Raw genomic sequence first — 23,940 nt, 5'->3', positions numbered from 1 at the left:
GAGTGGGAATAAGGGAGTCATGGGCAGATCTCTAAAGGAGATCACTGCCAAATGTCACAGCTTATGGGATAGAGCGCAGTGGAAGTATCCCTCTCATTTGTGGTTGGCGGGATGATACACAAGGCTCCTCTTCTTCTGTATATAATTAAGCGCCTAATTGCAGCTGGAGCAATGGCTCCAGACAGGGACCACTTTAACTTTTCCTGGGCCCTGAATAAAATACAACAGCCTGGTTTATTATTCTCTTTCTGCATTTATTCTGTAGGGGTTCCCTAATGCAAACAAAGCTTTTTTCTGGGAGATATTAATCGGTCAATCCTGACTGTTATCTCAGATTGCATTATCTTCGATACAAGATCTGTATCCTGCCTAGGTGCATCGCGCCAGGGTTGTCATTAGCTTTCAACAGCAGAATGTTGCTTGCTCCGTAATCGGAGCATTCATCTAACCTTCGAGTGCTGTTCACAAAGGTGTTTGAGGCAGAAGTCCTCTGGGACTTGGGAGAAACCCTATCGGTGTGACCAATCGGTACCGTCAGACATGCATCTGTATCCATTTGAGTAACAAAATTGTGAGCTTTTTGGCTTTTTTTAACTCTCTGTGCAGCCCGCCGCTAACCTTGAGTAGGAAATAGATGCTAATAAATGCGAGGTCTTAAAAATGTGAGTTATAGCCATTTCACACTCCATGGCAGACTCACACTGGTGAAATGGCTTAATACTTAATTACAATGCTTGTCCTTCTCTCAAGTGCAGATGACATTCCTCAGATAGATTTTGCAATGACATCTGTGGAAACAAGTTGCAAAACTAATTAGTTATTCATATAATACAGAATATTGACTATGCACTGACTGAAAGGATGTGGTGACACAACATGATGTATCTGTCTGGTAGGTTAGTCTGCTCCCTGAGGTGGTATTTTTTGTAAGCTCTTAGAGAAAATGATGAAAATACCCTTTAGCCTCTAGAGTGCAGATGTTTATAGAAAATGTTGCCTTTCATTTAGATTTTGATAATGATTTTGATAATGATTAAGGAGAGCTACCATGTTCTGGAGGCACATACCTCACTGGTTGTGCCCTGGGAGGAATACCTGGTTTAGAGGCATTAAGGACCACTTTTGGGGTGTCAACCGTAGCAGGATCTGCAGGTTATTGACTAAGTGCAGCCATAAGCATCCTAAAAGCAATCATTAGACAGCTACCCAGAGAGAGGGGCAGGCAAACCAGCATTTGTTTCAGTGCGAGTTGGGCAACACGTTTGCCATGCAGCGGCGTCTGGCTGGTGCTGCTGTTACGTAGGGCAGCTGGGAGATGCTGCATCATGGATCGGTTGGTGGGCGGATCTGGGATTCAGCGTTTGTAATGCTCTGAGAGAGACTCAGAAAGTATTGTTTTATTGTAACATTTCTACTTGAGATAGAGCTATTTGTACCAAGGATATTGAGCCCGAAATACAGAAGTAAATAGAAAGGGGGCAAGGAAAGCACCTTACCCACCTATCACTGTTATCCCAATCCTTTGCAAATACTGTGATATTTAGGATGTAATCATCTTCAGAATGACTGAATTTTGAGAAGAGAAGATTTTCCTTTGAACACTGTTCTTATCTTAAAGAAATGAGAGGAATGTAATCCACTGAGCACCGTGTTTGCTTTTGGGTAGAAAAATACACTGTTTTCTTGAATATTTCTCTCTATCCCTTTATACTTCTCTCCAGCTGTGTATCTCACATTTCTAAAACCCAAACTGAAGAGCAAAGCAGGCAAAATAATCTTTGCCTTACTCAGCACTTGGTACCTGCTTTTAAGAAAGGACCTGTGCAGAGCCCAGCACGGGAACCGCAGCCGGGGTTTCGCCTGCGGCAGAGCAGCACTTCCAAACCAGCTTCCTTAAAACCAAGCGTTTAACATGGACTTCTCGTTAACCTCGTGCAGAATAGGGAAGGACAGTTCAGACGCTTTGCTGCCCCAGTGAGGAGTTCCTCAGGGTTTTGTTTCCTACTGGCGTTCTGCTGATGCCGGAGGGTTTGGCTGTATCAAGGCAATAATACTTATTATTTAGTGTGAGTGAGGTGCTTGGAGCTATGCAAGTCCACTGTGATTGAAAAGGACATTTTTACAAATACAGTAATTGTACTTTAGTCTGGAGTCTGGAATCAATAGCTGTTGCATAACCCGATTAGGGAAAGGAGGGAAATGCATCCATAACTATAATGGCATCTCTTTGAAAGCAGTGTTCTGTATACTTACTAAGAAAAATCATAAATATTCACTGTGCCTACAGAATCTTTATTCTGAATTTTGTTTCATGTGGAATAGAGTTGTTGTCTCTAGGCCAAACAGGAGTAGCTATGTCGTTTCCTCATGTCTTGAATTGATTTTTATTTTTTTTTAAATGTGCGGTGGCTGCTGCTGCTCTACTCCTCATGTGTATTTTGCAGTAGGGGATTTATCTCATGGGTTATTGTGGCACCTGAGGCTATTTTTAATAATAATGGTTTCCAACCAAATAGCTTTGCTGAGTTCATAACAAAGGAATTGCCATTCCCTGCTCTGGAATGGTGTTTGGACCTCGGCGCTGCCTCTCCATGCAGAGGCAGCGTGTGGCTCATGAGAACCCCTTTCTAAACGTGACTCCGCAGTCAAGCCTGCGTCCCGCTTTGGGGACCCCTGCACAACCCATAGTTGCTCCCCTGGTCTCTACTTCATCTAGAATGATAATAGCATCTTATTAGTGTGAGCATTAGCTGTGTGCTGCCGGGCGCTTTCTGGGCTCAGCAGTGAGGAGGCTCAGCAGCGCTGGACTGGAGATGGCCAGTGACCCATCCTGCACCTTGTGCACGCTCTTGTCCTGTGAAGGAAGGAAACGGAAATGCAGAAGCTACTTGTGCAGGCAGAAGCTGGCAGGTGATTCCTCTTTCTCTTCTCTGCCTTAATAAAGCTAAGAGCCCATGGACTTGGCTGCCTCGTTCCCAGATTCCGCTGACACTCCTGAAGCTGGTGGTCCCCTGCTCTGGTTCCCAGCTGAGTTGGCATTGGAGCGACTCACTGAAAAAGCAGCATTTTTTTGAAGCCACACATGAGAAAGTATCGTATTAAAGGTGGAGCATTGCTGGTTTGAAAGGCAAGGTGGCAGCCACCGTTTCATCCGTCAGCAGAGGTGGCTGCTATACATCCCGCAATACATACGCACGGCTTTGCTGGCAAGCCAAGTAACGCCGTGTTTTACTTCAGCTGCACAGGGACGTTGTGTCCTCGGGCAGGGGAAGCCAAACTTATAAGCAAGTGTTTCCCACAGTGTTTGTGTGGCTTTGGGGCCATGCAGGAGACGAGGAAGCAGAAATGTGATTGCAACGGAGTAATAACCAAAAAGCAGGTGAGTGACTCCAAGGAAGCCTGGAAAACACATTCAGAAATCCGGCTGGATTCTCCAGAGAGGAGCGAATTTCCCAGGGTGTGGGCAGTAGCTGCAGAAGGAGAGGAGCTTTTCTTGGGTTAGGCTGACAGAAATGGGTGTTGGGCTCTCGGGACCCTCCTGGCAGTTGTTTCGCCAGCTGAAATTCAGCTGCAATTCTCTTTTGACCTCGGTTCGTGAGTTACCTCTTGCTTTTCACGATACGCAAAGAAAAACACGTTCTCTCCCTCTTTGCCTGGTTTCGTGTCATTAAGGACGGTTGTGAGAAGGCTGGCTGAGGACGTGGGATAAAGAGACACAGGGGAATCAAGCAAGAAAGTAAACCGACACCACCACCACCCCAACTTGGGCCATCAAGGATCATAAAAGAGATTGTAAAGCAGGGGAGAAATGGCCTCCTGGTGAGCTGGAGAACAGCTGAGAGGGCTGGATAATGAGGGGATGTGCTGCTGTAAGGAGATGTTCCCTGCCAGTGAACTCAGGGAAAATCTACTTATACTTGGTATAATAAGGGCAAAAAGCAAGACACAAAGGGTTTATGCTGCTAGTGCTGAACTGCGTGGCAGTGATAAAAATATGTCATGTCCTGTCCACTTCCTTAAGTATTAACATTTTAAAAGACAGAGAAAGAAGTAAAGTAAAATGTCAATTTAATTTTTTTTATTAAGGATTTGGTGTCTTAACTTTAATGAAGGAGTAATAAATATAAATGGATATTAATGGGAGGTTATTAGAGCTGTTCGTTTTGATAGAAAATATGCAGTATCTTCTCATGCAATGCCAGAGGTTAAACATTATTATTGCTTCTTAAGGTTTCCGAAATTAAATTCTCTCTCTTATGAGCCATAAGGTATGATTGAAAATGTGCGCATGTGAAATGTTTTGTAATAAATTCATATTGCTATAAAAGTCTCTTTAGAAAAACAGGGTATCTTACAAGAATCAGCTGAGGAGCTCTGTCTAAAGATGGAAGCTTTTTTTTACAAACCTGAAGAATCTCATTTTGGATACTCGGGTGCTGCCAGAAGGATCACCTGGAAAGCACCAAGAAACCTGTGAAAAGGTCTTGGGCTTTCAGCCAGGGTTCCCTGGCTTAAAAACTACTAGGCTTTAACAGGCTTTTTTCTGGTTTATACACTTCTAACTAATTAAAGAAATTGTGTTTCTGACTGTTTTAGGGTACAGGCCTTCGTAATTGCTGTTCATTTCTATCTAAAACCTCCGAACCTCTCAATACCAGGTAATCAGTTCTTGTTCCCCTGGGGCAGAAGGAGTGATGCTGGGAGCACGGTAGAAAGTGCCAGTCCCATCCATACGGCGCCAGGAGATTTGGGCAGTGCAATTCTGCTCCTCACCAAATCCACACCTTTAGGTGTAATATCATACTGCAGGCATCGGCTTAATTCTCTAGTACTTTTTGAAGTACAGAAGCTTTGGTAATGCGGGAATACCGCTGCGGTTTTGGTGTTTAGTATGAATAGGCTAAATCCTGTAGGCAACGTTTTGCCTTCATTCAAAAAAAGGTTCCCATGAAGTCATGAGGTTATGATGGCCTTACACGGCACATTATGTTCCTTAATCACTTCTGTATAATGTGCTTCAAGTTAATGAGGTCTTCTTGCAAACACACTGTACCTGTTTCTGCATGAGCTGCGCAGCTGGAAACAGCCCAGGTCCTGAATTCAGCCCTGGGATCCGGCAGCTGCCTTAGCGTGGGACTTGGCCCATCTATGCCCTGTGTACTTCCCTAAATGCTCAGGTTTTGCTATATGGGATCAAACTGATTGTGTCAGGATGTGAGTAATTTGTCATTCACTTAGGCTCAGTTTCTTATCCCCACCATCAGTTCATGCCTAATTCTTTGCAAAAAAAAAAAAAAAAAAAAAAAAGTCTTTCTGAAAACATCAAGGACAGTACTGCTAAAGGGAGTGGAAAATGGGACATTAAATCTCTCCTAGTCCTTTCCTGCTCTTTCCTGCTTAGCATGTAACAAATTTTCTAAAACACCCACCAAACAGGCTGATTTTATGGGTTCTCAGCTGAGCAGTGGGGTATCGTTTAATCTCTGCATCCTCTGGCATTGTTCTGAATGGTGAGAGAGGACCAAGCAATGAATTTGTCAGAACATTTTGCAGAGCTCTGAGGTGCATGGCATTCAAGCAACATCACACCAGGAGTCTAAATCTGTGAGTCTAGAGGTTAGTTACAGATAGAAGGAATAAATCAAGCAATAAAGGATGCCTATAAAAAAAGCATGCTGCCTCTTAAATGAAGACACTTTAGAGTTCATCATAAACCTCTGACATATGTTCAAGTCACTCTGCCTGCCATCACAGTCTGACATATATTTCAAGGTGCCTGCATATTTTATGCTGTAACCTCTAATAAATGCATGTACGTTTTCAATGATGTTGCATCATACCTTGTGGACTGATGTGACTTCAAAGGGGAATTGGTGTCAATGCAATGGGAGTTCTGCAGGCAAAGGTGCTCAGATGCACATTAGGAGTGTTTCTCTGACTCACGCAGTATGTCAAAATGTCTGTGCAATACCAGAGCGAGTGTTGGTTTCATAATCATCTCTTTGAGGAAGCTTTCCTCTAGCTGGATGCCAGTTCTCTGTTTCTAAGTAAAGCAAAGCACATACAATTTCATTAGTGTCTGGCTTTCCTAGTCCAGGCTGCGGTAGGTTGCAGTACTGGCTAACCTGCCGGGGGGACTGAATGGTTCTACAACAAACGAAATGCTTTTCTTCATTTGAATTTCCAGGAAAAAAAGGGAGAAAACAAGACCCCAAAAAAATTGATATAAACAAAAGCAACAGCTTTGGCTGCGCTTTTACTTAGAGTGATGAATAGCAAAATTAGCCTTCAAGAGCTAGGCTGAAATTTCAGCGGAGCCACTGAATACATACATATAATGGTTCTCTTGCTCCCCAAATGGAGATTATGGCTCTCTCAAAAGAACAATTGCAAGACGATTGCAGGACTAAGCCTTAAAATTGACTGTCCCTTAATTTTTAGTAGCTGTCAGGAATTAACGGTGTGGCATTGATTTATGGAGCCATCCAAGCAACTTCTGCAGAGCTTCCTTCTTTTCAGAGATAAGTATTCAGGGAAGCTGCTAGTATATGTGTTATCCATCAGGACCTGTCAGCTACTCTCCATATGGTTTGCTGCAGTCAGAAAAAATGCGACATTCTTCTTAAAAGTGTCATTTTCTACAGTTCAAGAAGTGCACTTTCTGAAAGAGGGATTAACAATGAAGCAGAGCAGGCAATAATTATTATTAGTCAATTTTTCCAAAAGTAACTGAAGACATTTGAGCACCTGAGAGATTAATTTTTTATAATTCTTGATTTTTCAGAGTATGATGATCCATACTGTATAAATGTCAGGGGGTCATGGGCTGGTCATTTTAAAAAAGAATGTTGGAGAATTCTGGCATTTTCTATTGGGGGGGGGGGGGGGAGAGAAAAAAAAAAAGAGGAACCAAACTTAGAAAAAAAATAGCTGCTGCTTTAAGTGCTTGTGGTCACTATAAGAATGTGCAGACTTTGCAAATCTGACTCAGCTACTTGAAAAATTATGGAATCTACTTTCAGTGAAAGACTAGAGGCATAGAGAGGAGACCAGGATGATCAGTTATCACAGGAGCGCAGGATCGTGTCTGCCCGCAGTGTGCCACTAAACTTCTGCTCATAAAAGACCATATAATCGTGACTTCAAAACATGTCAGAATTACCATGTTTTTTTAACAAACCTATGCAGATATATATAAAAGTGCTACATGTAGTAAGGGAGAAGTGATGCTTTGCACTTGTTCTTTGGCGTTGAAGTTACCACAGTACAGAAGTCTGAAGAGTTTAATATATGTGAATTGGAGGCTTAGGATAGTGTACAGAGTGTATGGACAGGTAGATTCAGCATCGCTTTTCTGAATAATTACTGATTTATCCTGGATGGTAGAACAGAGATTTTCAGTTCCAAACTTTCATATACTCCTGGAGTCGGTGAGGCTGTTGTGTTTTTGAGGGAGAACTTTGAGTGATCTGCGGGCCATGCTAGATGTGACTATGTGTGAATTCCCTTATTCTGTGATGTGTAAGGCCCTGATCGCTGGGGATTTAATGAAGCTGCATGTGGATGGGCAGGCAGTGAGCACACCATGCCATGCTATTGAACAAGTCACTCAGAAATATCCTGACAGCTTTGCCATTAGCACAGCTCAGCTTTTCCTGCGGTGTGTTCTGCTAATATAAATATTCCTGAGCTGCTTTTATATATACTCAGGCCACCAGCATGTGTCTCTTTTTTCCTGGAACCCTACCACTTCTTACGTTGAAACAGGAGAGTTTAGAGCTATTTGAATTCTATTTCTGTATTCGCAGCAGAGAGCACAGTGAGAGCTGGATGGCACAGTCACAGGACCAGCTGCATCCCTCTCCACAGGTGCATCCACCGGGTCCTTACCCTTTTGGAGTGGGATGACAGAGGTCTCCCATTTCCACACCAAACCCTGTGACAGCCCTTGCTGCACTGTGGAATTAGCCACACTGGCTTTGGGACTGGGAGAAGGAGAGCCCGGGCGCCTGGCAGCTTTGCATGGGATGATTTAAGCCTCCCACATTGTGCGTTGCTCCAGGTAGGAATGTTCTGCGTGCATCAGCCGTACCTGCTCTGCAGGTCTAACTGAGCTCAAGGGCTGGTGTTCTGTTCCCCAACAGTCAGTGTGCACAGCACAAATGTGACAGGCCCTGCCTGTAGCTTTGACATCTCCAGCGGCAGAAAGGACCGGTGAATTCGCCTCGGAAGAGCTCGCGGTCTCATTTGCCAAGCATAGTGCCTATAGAGTAGCCTAGTTCACTCTCTCAGCGGAAAGCAAATAGAAAAATCATTTTTGCAGTGCCCAGCAATGTTTGTCTTCCAGGTTGGCTGGCCTGCAGTGACATTAGTGTCCCCAGAGCTTCTGAAGTTAATCATTTCCAGTTGCTGCTTGCCTGCTTGAAGCAGTCCTAGCCCACCCTCCAGTGTGCTCATCCTGCCAGTCACTATGGGAACAGCAATCAGAGCTCATATTTATGGCTCTGTAGATGTCCAAGGTCACAGAGCACAGGTCTAGTGGGAACAATTAAAACAGGCCTGTCCAGTTATATCTCTTTAAGCTCTCCCCACATTCTACCTCTAACTAGAGCAGTAAAGTTTAAGTAGCATGACTGTCAGGTTGTGACTGCTTTATAAAAGAGATCCTTTAGAGGGGATAAAGCTACTCTGTATACTGTCATCTGTAGAAGCATACTGTCATCTGTAGAAGCATACTAGGAGCATAGTCAGCATCGCTGGGCAAAACCTGCCCCAGGTTTGCCTCGGCATCCCTGCCGCCGGAGCCGCCCCGGGCAGGTGGTCCTGCCGAAGGGGGGACTGTGGGGGGGCAGGCCCTACCTCACCCAGCACGAACGCTGCTGGGACGGAGCTGTTTGAACTCATTTTAAGTGGCAGAGTGTGTTTATACCGGTTCGGGGAGTTTCAGCTGGTTTGCCTTGCGTACTCCGTTACTGTCAGCACCTATAAGCTAAAAATTGCAAGTGTTGTGTTTTTTAGGTAACAGCAAATGCTGTTACGCCTGGTGACTTTCTCTGTAGCAGTACACAGGAAAAAAGAGGGTTGTGGGCATCACTGGAGTAAGATGGAGGGAAGAGCGGCAGTGAATTTTATACTATCTGAGGGACAGAAAAGTAATTCCTTGGCAATTTCCCAGTTTTGTAAGAGGCAGCTGCCTCCCCTCTCCCCTCCTGTTTAAACCAGAGTTGGGTTCTATCGATACCTGTGTGATGGGACTCGTGATCCCATTGTCCATGTTGTATTGAGTTGGGGGATGAAATTGGTTCCTTCCCTTGAGCGTTAATGTGCTATGTTACATGAGAATGAAAATCGTTTAGGCCAGAAGATCCAGCAGCAGATACTACGTGAAGATAAGATGCAGCTACCTCTTTCACATGCAGTGGGCACGGAAAGATGCAACTCCGGAATTCTAAAAACAAGCTAGCAGGCATGTAAACATCCTTACAGATCTCCAGTCTCTTTTAATGGTCCTGTTATTTTAAATATAGTCTCTTCCAATTCACAGCTAATTGAGTTTGGGTAAGCAGAGCATGTTTGGCTCGTATTTCGTTACATAGGATTAGTTCCTAAATGCTGTAGATTAAACGAGTCCTTACACCGCATAATGTGTAGACAGTGGAAGAGATAGTCCTTGCACTTGGCTGTGTCCTGAGCAAACAAGAAAAAACAAAAGGAGAGCAGGGATGGCACACTGCAATGACCTCTCTGGTGGTGTGCGGTGGTGCAAGGGCTGAGGTGGGAGAAGACCCAGGCCATTGCCTCTCCACCGCTTTTGAATTGCTTTGAAAAACAAATATTCACGGCTACAATGAACTGGGATGCTGGGGTGTTGCATGGACATGAGAACATGTTTTAGAGGAGCAGCTCAAAAAGCACCAAAGTTTCCATTCTGAAGCTCTGGGCTGACAGTGTGAGGCACTTCCCTGGCACGCTGATGTATGGCCATGGGTTGGGGGTTGTTGGTTCTTCACCTTCCTAAGTTGCAGCCAACCCTTGGTGAATGCTGGGATCCGGCTTGAAAAGCTGCATTTTGATATCTGAGCAACTTGAAGTCTGATTGTAAAAAATGAAAGGGAGCACTGGAAAAATCTGTCATTAATGTGGAGAACATTGATGTGGAGAACATCCCCTATCCGTCCTGGAAAGGAGGGGCAGGAGGTAACCAGCTTGGAGTGCTCCTCCCCCTGCAGAGGAAATTTCTCTGAAGGAAATGTTCTACTGTATTGCTGTGATACAGGTATGTGCATTCTCTGAGCTCTATATCCGGTGATATTCAGTGTCAAATCAAGTGATCTGTGTCAGATTGACTCATCCCAGTGTTTTATCCCAGCAGTAATGCTGGGTAACGTTAGCAAGTGGGTGCTGGTACTGGTTTGGACTGGAAGGTCTGGTGTTGAACACGGCTCCTCAGCGTGGTGCGTGGATGTGACACACATATGTCCTCATTTCCCAAAGTGAGGACTGGATTCACTATTCTGGAACTGGAATTGTCCGCTCCTGGCTGCTGGGTTGTTACAAGGAATGCTGGATTTTGGTGTTCCCTGTGCTAGGGGTGCGACAGGCCAGCCTTGGTCACAGTGGGTGACTTTTGGAAACCTGGCAGAGCGGCAGCTTCGAGTGGTGGAAATCGAGACATCTCTCGTACCTTTTGCTTCAAAGAACAGAAACACAGCAACATTTTAAAGAGAAGGAGAGAAACATACCCTAACTCCCACCCTGCCTGGCTCGGTGGTGGGCACAGGTGAAGACCGTGGTAGTAATTTTCACTGGGAAGGTTTTAGCAAGACACGCACAGAGAACTGTCTGGATTCCATGTGCACTGGAGGAACCTAAGCAGAGTTAACTTCTTGCCTGTTGTATTTTCCCTCCCGTACCTACCAAGCAGACAATATATAGTGTTAATATGACTGCAGAGATACCACAATGGTGCAGGTAATTCAGAAAAAGCAAGGAATTCCAGAAAAAAAATTATACCTTGCAGCTTTGATTGTTGTTGGTTTCAAAAGACCGTAAAATAACCATAATTCTTTTTTTCTCTTGCAATGTTTCTTCATTATTATTATTTTGTTTGGCCATGCAAAGGAAAAATTAAGGTTGATTTTAAGGTCCAATTTCCTTTCCCGTTTTGTTTCCAAGGTTACTCCATTGACTTCTTTTAAAGGCAGTACTTGGGAAGTCAGTGGTGTTGTCTCTGTGTGCCTGGGGGCCTGGGAGCATCTCCCACTACAAGAGACCATCTGGTGAAGTTCCTTGTGGAGGTAAATGGCTCGGGGCCGTGCTTTGCAGCGGAGGAGGCAGTTTGCTATGAGAAAGCTTTCAGATGAGTTGGCTTGGGTACCAGGAGGAATCAGCAGCAAAGAGTTGCCCTATATCACTCCTCCTAGGCTGTGCTGAGCATCCCCATAGCAGCCACTCTGCAATAAGCCCAGGGAGCCCCGAATGCACGCGCACACGGTGGCAAAGGCAGTTGATCACAGGGCTGGAAATTGAATTCCAGTGCTTCAACCACAAACCCAGTCCTCCTACCTGCCTGGCGCCCTTTTAAAAAAAAAAAAATCAAAATAAAAGTGTAAAATGAAATTAAATTCCCAGCTAAAAAACTATTCTAGGAAGTGACTATGCCACTGAATGGTACAGAGGCTTTTCTGACATCAGTTCTTTTTTTTTTTTTAATCATTTCATTTTGCCTCCATTTGACCTTTTCCATTAGCAGCTGTAATTGTCTCTTTGTTATCTGCTAAAAAGTCATACAAAGGAGGTTATTACAGTCAAAATGCAGACTTGCCCAGGGAAAGGTAGAAGGAACCTCATGGAAGTCAAGAAATGTTGAACATTTTCTCATTTTGCTGTAGTTGACCCAAGGAGCTGGAGAACAGGTTTCTATACCATAAAACAAACAAGGTACACAGCCTACAGGCATAGATGCCAGCAGCACAGTGGCACATATCAAATACCATAAGCAGAGTCGAGAGAAGGGATCACAGCTTCTGCAGACAAGCACCTGTGAGCAGCAGTGCTTCACAGCTCCCAGTTCCCACCAGTTCCCACCAGTTCCAGGTGGAACAGGACAAGGATGTTGGTGCCCTTTGTTCAGGTGGGTTCATGTCAGCACGGTCATCTGCCGGCATACGGTGAATTGCCACCACCAGGCTGTTTCTCTTTTAGTTCAGAAAAACATCATCTAGCATATCTCTCTTGAAAGATTGCCAAACCTTACCTTAAAACGCGTGTGTTTTACTCAGGAGTGATTATATGCAAAAGATAAACAGAAAACAGTTTCATTTTCAGCTGAAGATAAATTGATGCTAAGAATTTGCAAAACATCCTATTCCCAGAATTAAAGTAGTCCCTTTGGAGACATCTCTGTGCTCTCTCTCAGCAAGTTGGGTTTTTTTTTGTTTCCTGATCTCTTTCTCTCTCTGCTCCATTCCTCCCTCTACCCACCCACACAATCCCTTTATTTTCTTCTCTGCGCTGTTTCCCAGCCTATTTTCCTTTGCATATTTGAAAGCAAGAAATTACTTTGAAATCTCAGATAGCTTTAAGATTTTCAGTTCTAGACTATCAGACAGCTTTCAGACTAACTTCTTCAAATATCCCCATCCCACAGTGGCAGCTGGTCACACGGAGGAGCACGGGGCCCCTCTCTCAGGGTCTGTGATCTTGCCTGTTCCTTGGCTTTGTCTTGGTCTTCCTCCAGAGATGTGTTGTCCGTTGCACGTTGTTTTACACAGGAAAATTTTCCAGCTTCTCAAAACAGGTTACGAAGCACTGCTATAAAGGACGGACGTGGAGGAATCTTACAGTGGATGCTCATTGAAAATTGGCTGTCTTGTTAGAAGGCACATTTCAGTTCAGCTCGGTTTGATACAGGAATGAGCAATCACCCTAATCAGTGGTAGTATCCTGACCTAGACAGCATCTTCTGTCATCCCTCTTTGCTATCCCAGCTTTAGCAAGTAGGAGTAAGTGTGGGAAAAGTTAGGTCAAATTTAGTGATTGCCAGTGTTTTTGACCCTGTAAAATGTATTTCTTCTCACTGGAGCCAAGTCCCACATCTCTGTGCATGGTCGCTTGTACAAGTGTGTGTGTGCTTGTGATTGAGGCTGCTTTGTGTCTGCCAGGCAGCAGGGCAGGGGATTGCAGCTGGAAGAGGAATTGTGCCTCGAATCAGGGAGCAAGGCTGAGTGGTCAGGAGGGTAAAACACCTCCCTGACTCCGAGCAGGAGCCCAGCACATTTGAACGGAGGTCGGTGCAGTATTGTTGCATGATAATGGACTGGATTTGAGGAGTTTGGGTCATTTCTGTGGCCTTACACATGCAAACGTACAACTGTATTGCTGGTGTAAATTGTGGCTGTGAAAGAGGCCACAACTTTGGCATGAGCATCCCTTTAGATTTACAATTTATGCATATTTACCATGTTGTGCGGTATACTGGGGACAGCAAATGGTACATCTTCTGCATAAAAATGAAAAGTAACTGAAAACTAGTTATATACTCTATATAGCTCTGATCAGAGGGGGGAAAATGACTACAGATTTGTGGTTGACAAGCTTCAGAAAAGGTTCAACAGAGTGTGAAAATCGACATTTAGCAAATAGGAATTCAGCCTTCAGTTTTTGCGAATCTACTTGAAATACGCTGCTGGTTTTAAAGAAAATGTTAGGTCAGTTGTTACATTGGGTATTGCTTGTCTCATTACTGCAGTTAATTAAAAGGGGGGACAAAAAGTGAAAGCCAGAGTCAATAAGTTTGTTAATAAAGATTTAATTTGGTGGAATCATTATAAATTGACCGTACAATGAATGGATATGCCACAGGACTATGAGTGTCTGAAGGTCTATAAATGGGTTTTCAGAAATAGCCATCAGGTTGTAGCCAATTTGTCATGCTAAATAAGCTTTTCAAATCCACTTAGGCAAGTGTGTACATGTTTTCAAAGGGTATCACCACCGAGTATATGATGCATAGAGGCCTTTTTTTTTTTTTTTTCCCCAGCAGTTTTTTTATTCTACTATTTCAAATCCTTTTTAGTTTGGTGATCTCTGTATTTCTCATTGTAAGTGATTTGCTATTAAGTCAAATCTTTTTAGAAGGAGTAGAATAAGTCATCAGAGAAGAAAAAAAGTAAATCATCACTACGGAAGGCACTGTAGGCTGAACCTGTGTGCTATCCACGTGAGATTTGAATCTAGCTGACCCTTTTCTTTTGTGTCTGACCAAATGGCAAGTGAAAATCCCATGACAGATAGACTTCAAAAAGAATTTATAAAATGGAAATCTGGATCAACATTTCTTCCCTTTGTAAAGCATTTCTGATCTAGAAGACTGCATGCAGAGTAGTGATGATAATGAATGCAATATTTGCATAGCACGGCACCCCTGCCAGTAATCCTCTCGTTTGAGTATGTCAGGTTATCACAAGGAAGTGATTTCTCCATCAGTGATGACATACTGGTCTGCTCAGCAGGATCATTTAACACCCTGAAAAACAGAAGAATAAGATAAAAAATTTGCATCGTGCTGCCTTCTGCCAAAGTAGAGCAGAAGAGAAAACCATGCAAGTAGTGGAGAGTTGGCCCAAATGGACCCAGTGGTCAACCACTGGCTGCACGTGAAAGTCATCGCAAAGCAGAGCACAGTCTAATGTCTGTGTTAACAAATATTTTGTGGCTTAGTCAAATTTTAGCTGACTCAAGTACCGTCTTTCCATCAGGTGTTATAATTTTAGGCCAACTCAGGTGGCTTTTGTCCTCCTGCCACCATCCAGAAGCCAGGGAAAAGTCAGGAGAAAGACCGCTGAAGGCTGAGCTGTTGCCTCCAGGCTGCAGAACAGCTGTCCCTCTGCCGGCTCCGATGGCTCAAGGTCGCTGTGGAATTCGGTGGCCCCACAGACCTGCTTTGTGGTGTGTTCATCTCCGTGTTCCCGGTGGCAGCACTTTGTTAGACATTAGGTAGCAAGTGGTGTCAGTGGCCCCGGTGAAAAGCTGCAATGCTTTGTTTCTGTTTCTTTTTCGCCTCCCTGGCTTGGTGACAGTACATCAAGATAATACCCAATCTTAGCCTCTTCTGTAATGCTGTTTGAAAGGGTTTCTTCCAATTTATGCCTTTTAATTAGAAGCTTTCAACCTGTAATTAGAAACTTACACCAGCCCAACCTTTCTTTCTGAAAAATGCATTTGTGGTTTAGGCAATTATGGTAACATAAAAAGTAATTATTTTTCTCCATGTGTGAAATGAGAGTGCTCATTAATGCACCCAACAGGCAGAGGATTTTATTTTGTTTCGATTTGTTCTGTTGTATTGCAATAAGTTACGTAACAAGGTATGTCAGGCAAGCAAAAAAAGCTGGTGTAGGCAGTTGGACTGGCATATCTAACTCCCGAGTGTGTTCCTTTGCCACGCTGGGCGTGCAGAGAAGCTGCGGCCAGCGGGAGCAGAGGCATGGCCATCTGCAGCTCCCAGCCCTCTGGCCAGCACACACAGCCCCAAAGGAATTTCCACACCATCACTTGACCAGTTTTGACCCAGGCTATGTAACTTGTGATGAGAGACATGAGCTGGTGAGTTTTTTGTAACAAAAATAATTACAGGCTCCTAAGTTCCAGCTAGTGACATCGGTAGCACCACTATGGCTTGCTTAGAGCTCAGCCTGCTCTGTGACAATGTCATATGATGTCCCACTTCTGACCATGCCAGGAGAGGGGACATCTGTCCTTTGATTATCCTCCAGCCAGAGCTGTATTGCTCTGCTCTGCTCCTGTATTTGATGGTGTCTCATATGGCTGGGTACTGGCAGAGGTTACAGACAGGGCTGTCCTCAGTGGGCTGAATCTCCTCAGTCCCACCTACAGTTGCTGGGGTTTTATTAATCACACCCGTGCTCTCATCTGCTCAGTGGCACTATGCCTGCTCAGGATGCGGCCCCCGGCCGCTCCGCACCTTTTCCTGGCTGCGGCCAGGCGCTTGTCGGCGGAGGTTTCCCACCGCATGGCACACATGGCTCTGGGTGCTTCAGTTCATCAGTTCAGGCTGAAAGACTGAGCACCGCGGGATGGAGCTAATCCTGCAGACAGCTTTCGCTCGGGTCTGTCGGGTACAGTAGGGGTTCAGAGCAAGACCAATCTGCTCACAACCCACTGGGTGAGGAGAGTGAAGTTGCAGTCATCTCTACACTTAAAATAGAAACAAACAGGAATAATTCATTTTGCATCCCTCAGTCCCTTCCCTGGCCACTTAAACACACCATCTTCTTAAACCACATCTGTATTTACCACACATCATTTTTTACTATCTCCCAATTTCTATGATAATTTCCTTCGTTGATTTACAAGCAACAACATTTTTTAATTATCCAGATGATTTTAATTTTCTCAGCCATACCTGCACTTCGTTAAACATTAATCTCATACTTTTTTCTTTGACAATCTCTACCCTTCACCATTTCTCCAGTTCATAATGAAGGTAGATCTCAATAGCATTACCCAGTACATTCTTCTCCCTAGATGAATTTGCTATCTTCTGTTCGAGCTCTGCTTTTGTCTTCTAAATACTATATTTGGCTTCTTGTAAACTATTCTGGAAATCACTTAAGAAGTCAAAAAACACCAACCCATGAACCCTAAAACATTTAGGATGACTTTGCATAATTACATCTGCTTCAGCAATTCCCCTGCTGTAGCATGATAGGCAATCACATAGAATTTACAATCGTATTTTGACTCTTCCATGGTTTTCTAGTTTTACTGCTATTTAGTGCTCTGAATAAGCCTCGCCCAGTGCAAAGGGGATTTGCACTGTGCTGGAAGGAGCTGCATGCTTGAACTTTTCTGCTTGATGAGGAATGACATTTTTTTCAGAGGAAAATGAAAGCTGGTTTTCATCTGCTTAGTGCTGCAAAGCTGGTACTGTATCTCCAGATTCCTCTGATTCCTCATTTGTCTAGACCCACTCAAATCTCCTTTGAATGTTAGCGCAGCATCTTCCTAATGCTGGCTTTGACCTGCTTCATAATGGTTTCAAACCACTCCTGCTACTCAATTAGCCCTCCTCCCAGAGCTGGAATCTCTGAAGAGATTAAGGTATTTCCATTATATGGTCAGGAGAGTATTGTTTTAGCATGGACTTTGTCTAGGAAAAATTCACTAGACACAGTACCTGTAGCTCAGACTAGGTGAAAAATATATAAACTGGTTCATTTGGCGCTAAGCTGAAGTTAGCAAAACAGCAGCAGATTTATTATACTTCTTGTGATTAAGCACTTCTTTTTGTATTGCAGCTGTTAAGAGCTCTATTTAAAAAAAAAAAAAAAAAAGAAAGAAAGAAAAGGAATGTTATAAAATGAGATTTAGGGCATTAGTTTGAGATTGAATTAGCAGAGCTGAAGCAAGGAGAAATGGTCAGGACGTGATCGATGGGGTGCAGCAGGAGGAGATGGAGCCAGTGTGCAGGTCCCCACGGACAGACAGGCACGGCACCGTCATCGGGGAGCGCAGCACGTGCAGAGTCCAAGCAGGACCACTCATGCACCATGTCCACTAGGTTCCCCATCCAAGGAAATACTAAAGCTTATGAAAAATGTTAAGCACAAGGGTGAGTAATACTATTTTCTCAGTTCCTTTTTCTCTCTCTCTTGACTCAGCTTTGGTCAAAATCTCTTTAGCATCTCTGTTGCCCAAATACAGAGAAGCAAAGCTGTTGCACCCTTCACTGTTTGAACCAGACTTTTCTCTAGCTCAATTAGAAAACTGTAATTTCCAATAAGGCATCATTAGACCTCTCCTTCCATCAGGGCTCTGACAGACTTAACTGCATTTTCCTTAGGGATTAACCATGGTTTGTGGATGAGAGCTGTAAGAATTTTCTTCCATTGTCCATTAGATCATATTAGGAATTACATGAGGCTTTAGACCCCCAGCCAGAAAAATCTGTTTCAGTGTATGGCTGCGCTGGAATTGTCACTTACTAGATTTGCAGCATAAACATTGGAAACCTTATGGTAATACATGCTCTCAAACTAAACAGTATTTACAATGATAGGCAGGATTTACAATTGGATGACATGATGATAATATGTCCTTGTTTACTTCTGTAATTAATGTTCCTAACAAAAATACCCTGGAAACCTTTCATAAGCAAGATTTATTTCTGTTGATTGAGACTGTAATCAGATGTCCCTATTCAAACAGTAATTGGTGTGCTTCATTAACATGTAATTGAAAACAAGATTTATGTCAATGCTAGGCAATAAGTAGCAGGGATACGTATTTTCTTATTAGTGGTGAAATCTTCTGTAAGCTCTCAGAGTACTTGCTGCTTTTCTGCTGTGCCGTGTGCATCGTATTTAGTCAAAATCATGGTATCTTGGAAAAAGACATTGTGCATTTTCCCCTTTTGATATTAACATCTCTGAGGCCAGCTCCCTTTTCCTCTCTTTCCTGTTTTATATCAGGCTCGCTGTTGTCGCTGTTGTTTAGCTTATTGTGTTCTCATGAAATGGCAGTACGTTCCAGTACGGAAGAAATCTAGTGATGAAGGGTAGAGCTCAGGGCAGAGCGTTCTTCTCTTTGGGAGATGACAAGACTTTCCTTTTCTTTTCTTTTTTTTTTTTTTTTTTTTGATCAATCAGTTGAGGTTTTCACCAGGTGAGTCCAGATACCACCTGTTGTTCCTCCTCCCAAACTTTTTCTGTTTCAATACAAGCAAAGGTAAGACAAATTTAAAAAAAAAAAAAGTTTAAAAGCATTCTAGAAATAGAAACTGATAGTTTATTTGCAGTTCAGTAAAAGCTAATTAACTTCCAGTTAATAGGGAGAAAAGTATTGTGTTTTCATCTATGAATAGATATAGGTAAGGTAACACACAAATAATGGAGTCAGAAGTGTAAGTCACCGCGAGTGGGTGATCCCATTGATTTCATTGAAACAAGGGAGTTAAAACTGAAAACAAATTTCAACCTGAGATGCTGGTTCATTACCGGCAAATTGATGGAGCTCTGCGTTTACTTGCTAGCATAATTTACCAATTGTGTGAGGTGTAAGCAGGCACAGTGGTAGCACTGGCTAATTTTATGCTCAATGTGAAATCTTATAGCTGGTCAGATGCATACCATAAGAAATAATTAGAGTCATTAGAAATAATGGGCTACAGCTGCAGTAATACATGCTCTGTTCTCAGTCCAGAGGTTTCTAAGCAAAATTAAATTAGCTCATGTTACCACACTGCTGCATCATATGCTCCTCACCTCCTGAGAGTAAACTTCTCGTTCCATTTCCACGCTGCGAGCAAAGTTTGTGCGCCACAGAAAAATCCTCTGCTGGGGATAAGAAACCCTGAAGCTTGAGGCCATTCCTTGCTGAAAAACAAGTAATAAAAAAAATAAAAAAAAATAAGAAGTGGCAGTAATAGGTCCCCAGCTCACATTAACTCCTTCCGCATGTTCAGGATCATCGCTCTGCTGTGCTGCAGCCTTTGGTACCAGCCACAAATTGCAAGTCCTGTTTGCATCAATGCTGGACCCAGGTGAATATTTTTCCCCCTGAACTACTAGCTTTAAACTTTTTATCTTTTTAAGGAAATCATGTCCACTTTATTGGAAGCACATCAGCAGCCCCTAGCTGCTGGTGGTACTGCCTTCACATCTGTAATATCCTCTTTTCTCCTCAAATTCAAAAGTCTGTTCATAATAGTAAGGAAAACGATGCATTATCCTGGAGAGGGTGAGGAGAGGGACAAGAAGGAAATATAATCCATGGTACTGGAGTGATTAATGTGACTGTTTATGATGAAGGAAATGAAAACTAGAAATCTGGGTAAGTAATGATCTTTCCAAGAGAATTACTTTCACTGAAACCACTATACAAACTCATATGCTGACCGTCTTTAAATTATTGCTGAAGTTTTCAAAGCAAAGCAGGGACAGCGCTGAAAATTTTTCTCCCTTATTGACTCCCAGGAGCACAGAACTTCCAGCCATAGCAGGAGAGGGGTTCACTACGAGATGCACGCATGCCATCACCTCTCTTTAAAATGTAAGATGCTTCTGCGATAAGTTTGAGTAAGAGGGCTTAGGAGGCACATTTAGCACTGTCCATTAGGCATGGTGAGCTGGAGAAAGGCTTCCCCTGCATACATCACCTCACACATTGATATGCGGGCCAGGTGTGCTCAGTGGGAGGAACAAGACTAACAGTATTTTTGATGAAGGTAAGAGCCTAATATTGCAGCTTCGGAAAGATGAGTTATCCATCTGCCAGCCATCTATCTTTGGCTATGGTACTTACCTGGCCTCGGTTATTACAGTATGTAACTGCTGCACAACCACTAATATATTTATCTTTTCGTCCTCCCTGTGGAGTTGGGAAGTGCTATTACCTCCGTTGCAGAACTAAGAACTGAGATTGAGGGTCAGATTTGTTATGGCATTTAGGTGCTCAATGGGATTTTCAAAAGTACCTAATGCCCGTTGTAATAAGTGGAACCTGGGTACTTTGATAGTTCTGAAAATCACGTTACTTGTGTCTCTTCTTTTAAAATTTTGGACTTAACGTGTCACCCTGGGATCCGTAGGAGAGGTTCCCATGTTGTGGGTAATCACCCAGACAGGAGACTGTCTTCTTCCAGGTGGGACAGGAGCAATTTTATGGCAGTAGCTTATCTCAGTCCTGAATCCAGCAAGCTGCAACTCTGTGGGTAGCGGTGAATTTACCCTCCTTGCCCAGCTCTGTGAGAGAGGTCAGAATCTAGTCCTGGAAGTACTTGAGCAAAAATACGCAGCACCCATGGTCAATAGAAAGGGTTTATGTGCCAATTTCTGGGATGGAAAATTCAAGAGCAGCAGCAAATAAAGAAACAATCTATATTCATGCAGTCACCTTTCCAGCCTACTCCTGTAATCACAGGCTTACACCTAACCGGGAGACGTGAATCCTACAGAAAGCTCCAGGGTATTGCACTGGAAAACAAATGTTGATTTTGAACAAATTATCTGTTCATCGCTTAATCATTTTCTTTCATTATTAGTCTCCAAATTGGTTCTGCTCTGAAAGACAGAATTAGGTTTAAAAGCAGAGTGTCTCTTAAACACTTGCTTCAAATGAAAGTATTTGGTAAACATTACTCAAACCCCCTAGAGCATAAACTCCTCCACTGCTTTCTCAGGCTTTGCATAGATTTTTTAGCTCCTGGTTTAAAGACAGGTGTCTCAGGGATTCTTTCAGGATATTAGAAAATAATCAAATTTAATCCCTTACAATCATATGCCGGGGAAAATTTAGTAATTAAGTAAGACCTTTCTGGCCTCATTTACAGTAGCGTAAATTGGGACACAAGTCCCATGCAAATAGGTGAAGTTACACCGCTATTGAACATGTAAGAGAAAGAAGAGTCGGAGTCCAAACCCATGGCACAGGTACAAAACCGTGTGGGCTGCAAGCCCAAGTTCCTTACCATTGGAAGAGCTGCAATTTGCTGTTACAGTACTTGTACTCAATTTCCATAGCTTTAAGGTTCTTAAAAAAAAAAAAAAAAAAAGTCCTGGGCTTCAAAATTATATTTTTAACATGAAAAGGGATGGGTTTTGTTTAATTCAGCATGTCAGCAAGATTGCAGCTGTTGGTGCTAGTGATGTAGGATGACAGAGTGGGGGTCAGCTCGGCTAACTCCAAAAAACACGTGGTGCTGCAGGGAGGGGGTGGGCTACAGAGCAGCAGCGAAGGCCCCGCGGTGTGTGCTTAGCCCGCGTTACACCAGGGACCGTAAGGAGGTGCTCAGGAGGGTGCTTGGTGCCTCCATGAGGCAAGAAGCTCTGCAGGGAGTAGGATGCCTCTAAAGTTGCATGGGTTTTCATCGGTGTTTGTAAGATGCTGTTACCCTGCTTGTAGGTTCTCATTAGGTGGAGGAGGGAGAATAACTCAGTCACGTTGTCAGATATAGGAAGAGAATAAAATTTCGGGACATTGTTATCTTGTAGATTGCCAGGTACTTTTTATCTTGTTCCAAGCATGAATTTAACTCAGTTTTCTATTAGGGGGACCTGTGTGCACAGGGAGAGATATGCAGGATGGTCCTCTCTTGATGCTCCCCCACCACAGGAAGGCATTTCCCAGCTCTCCACAGTCACCAGTGAAGCACTGGTACGCGACTGGGAGGCTGCTGCTGTGCAGAGCAGGAATTGAGCGCTCAATTCCTGCTGCTGCAAATGAGTGCATTTGCACTGTGGTGTCTGGCCACTGTTTTGCACTTGCAGAATTTATTTCTCAGTGAGCAGAAGAGCTACAAGATTAACAGATGAACAAATACTTTGAGACAGCCAAGACATCAAAGAAATTGGAGAGTCACTAAGATGTTGGAGAGCTGAAGAGTCACCTGGCCATGGTTCCTAGGAATTATTTTATCCTCAGATTAGCTCAGCTGTCTTGGGGTTTGGACACATCCTCTGGTGAATTTAGCTACAGTGACTTAAGACATGACTGGCCACAGCGCTCTGCTTCTCCTCTGGAGGATGCTGCCTGTGGAGCAGAGGCAGCAGGAAGGAATGTGTGCCTGCATCCCAGCCACTGCAGCTCAGATTCTGGGGACTTAGTGCAAGCAGAAGATTCTTCATTTTTCAAGGTAGCCTTGAGCTATACCACCGAGGATGAGAGCGTACTGTACCCCTGGGCAGAAACCTCCAGGGAAGATGTGGGGCAGCCAGCGTGTTAAGCCACCCCTATGCAAGCTATGGGAGTGCACTGTGACTGGTTTTACCATAAAGAAATTCCAACAGGTATTGGAAAGGCAGGTATTGCAGCAGGAAGGTCAGAGGGAATCATATCCCAGGTGGTACTATTTAATGGCCATCACTCTTTGCAAGCTTTTTCTCCCCCATGCAATCTGCAATTCAGAGGGGTGGGGAAAAAAAAAAACCAAAAAAAAAACCAAAAAAAACCCCCAAACAAAAACCAAAAAAAAAACCCACACACCAAAAAGTGAGTAGCAACAGTCTTAACCTTAGACTGCTCGTACAGAACCCAGCCAAGGGGTGATAACAGTGGAGCATCAGAAGAAGGTTTATGTAAAACGTAGCTTCCCTGCAGAGAGCAAACAAAAAGCAGCTCAGAAAGATTGTGCAGAGGCTGTTAACCATGAGACCATGCTCATTCCTTGGGCTGCATATGGCTCAGTTCTGCCCTGAAATTTAGATTTAGTTGAGTCAGCCAGGAAATTATGGATGAGTTTGGTGTCTTGAGGGAAAGGGTTCAAAAAGCAGCAATATGAAGACACCAACAAGAGGGAAAGTTATAACCTGAAAAGTGCCACACAGAGGGAACTGTGCCTTTCCTTTATTGAACTGTTGGCTGCAATAAATACGGCTGAATTCCCTCAGTCTCCCATAATGTTGTCTCAGTACCAGCAGGAGTCCATTTAAGAATACACTTACTTGCACAAATGATTATATATGAAGAGCAGAGAAACAGCTGAAGTGTCACTGCAGTGATGCAAGCAAATCCTAAAAGCTGCCCAAGTAAGCTCGGTGGCTGCGTGCTGCTGCCTTGTGCTTTGGGTTTCCCAGCGCCGCCAGCCCAAAGCAGCCGAAATAGAGGAGCTTCTGTTCCACTCCACCTGCCTGCCTCACCTGGGGAGATGGTACTCTAGATTTTGTGATGGTACAGTAAATAAATGGTGACAAAATCCACTAAGAGGATATTCCCAAAGAGGGAGAATTGGGGTTTATTATCATTTTCAATACAGAAAGTAATAAAAGACTGCATTAGCAAGAAGAGATGAGACAAGTATAGTACAAAACCAATGAATGGATGATCAGCAAGGAAGATGAACCTTGCACTTCTACATCTTATGGCATTATAACCCCAACTGCCTGAATTAAAGGGTTTGGCTGTATTAGTGCTACAGCAGGG

General features: G+C 43.6%; 1 protein-coding gene across 2 annotated transcripts in view; it reads left to right on the top strand.

Moving 5' to 3' along the window:
- SGCD (sarcoglycan delta) overlaps window positions 1-23,940 on the top strand; it is a 349,797-nt gene that overhangs the window by 314,400 nt on the left and 11,457 nt on the right. The window lies entirely within an intron of this gene.

Source organism: Falco cherrug, chromosome 8 (assembly GCF_023634085.1).
Source record: "Falco cherrug isolate bFalChe1 chromosome 8, bFalChe1.pri, whole genome shotgun sequence".
Taxonomy (NCBI): Eukaryota; Metazoa; Chordata; class Aves; order Falconiformes; family Falconidae; genus Falco; species Falco cherrug.
The sequence above is the reverse complement of the archived record's forward strand: the minus strand, read 5'-3'. Positions and strand labels throughout refer to the sequence as shown.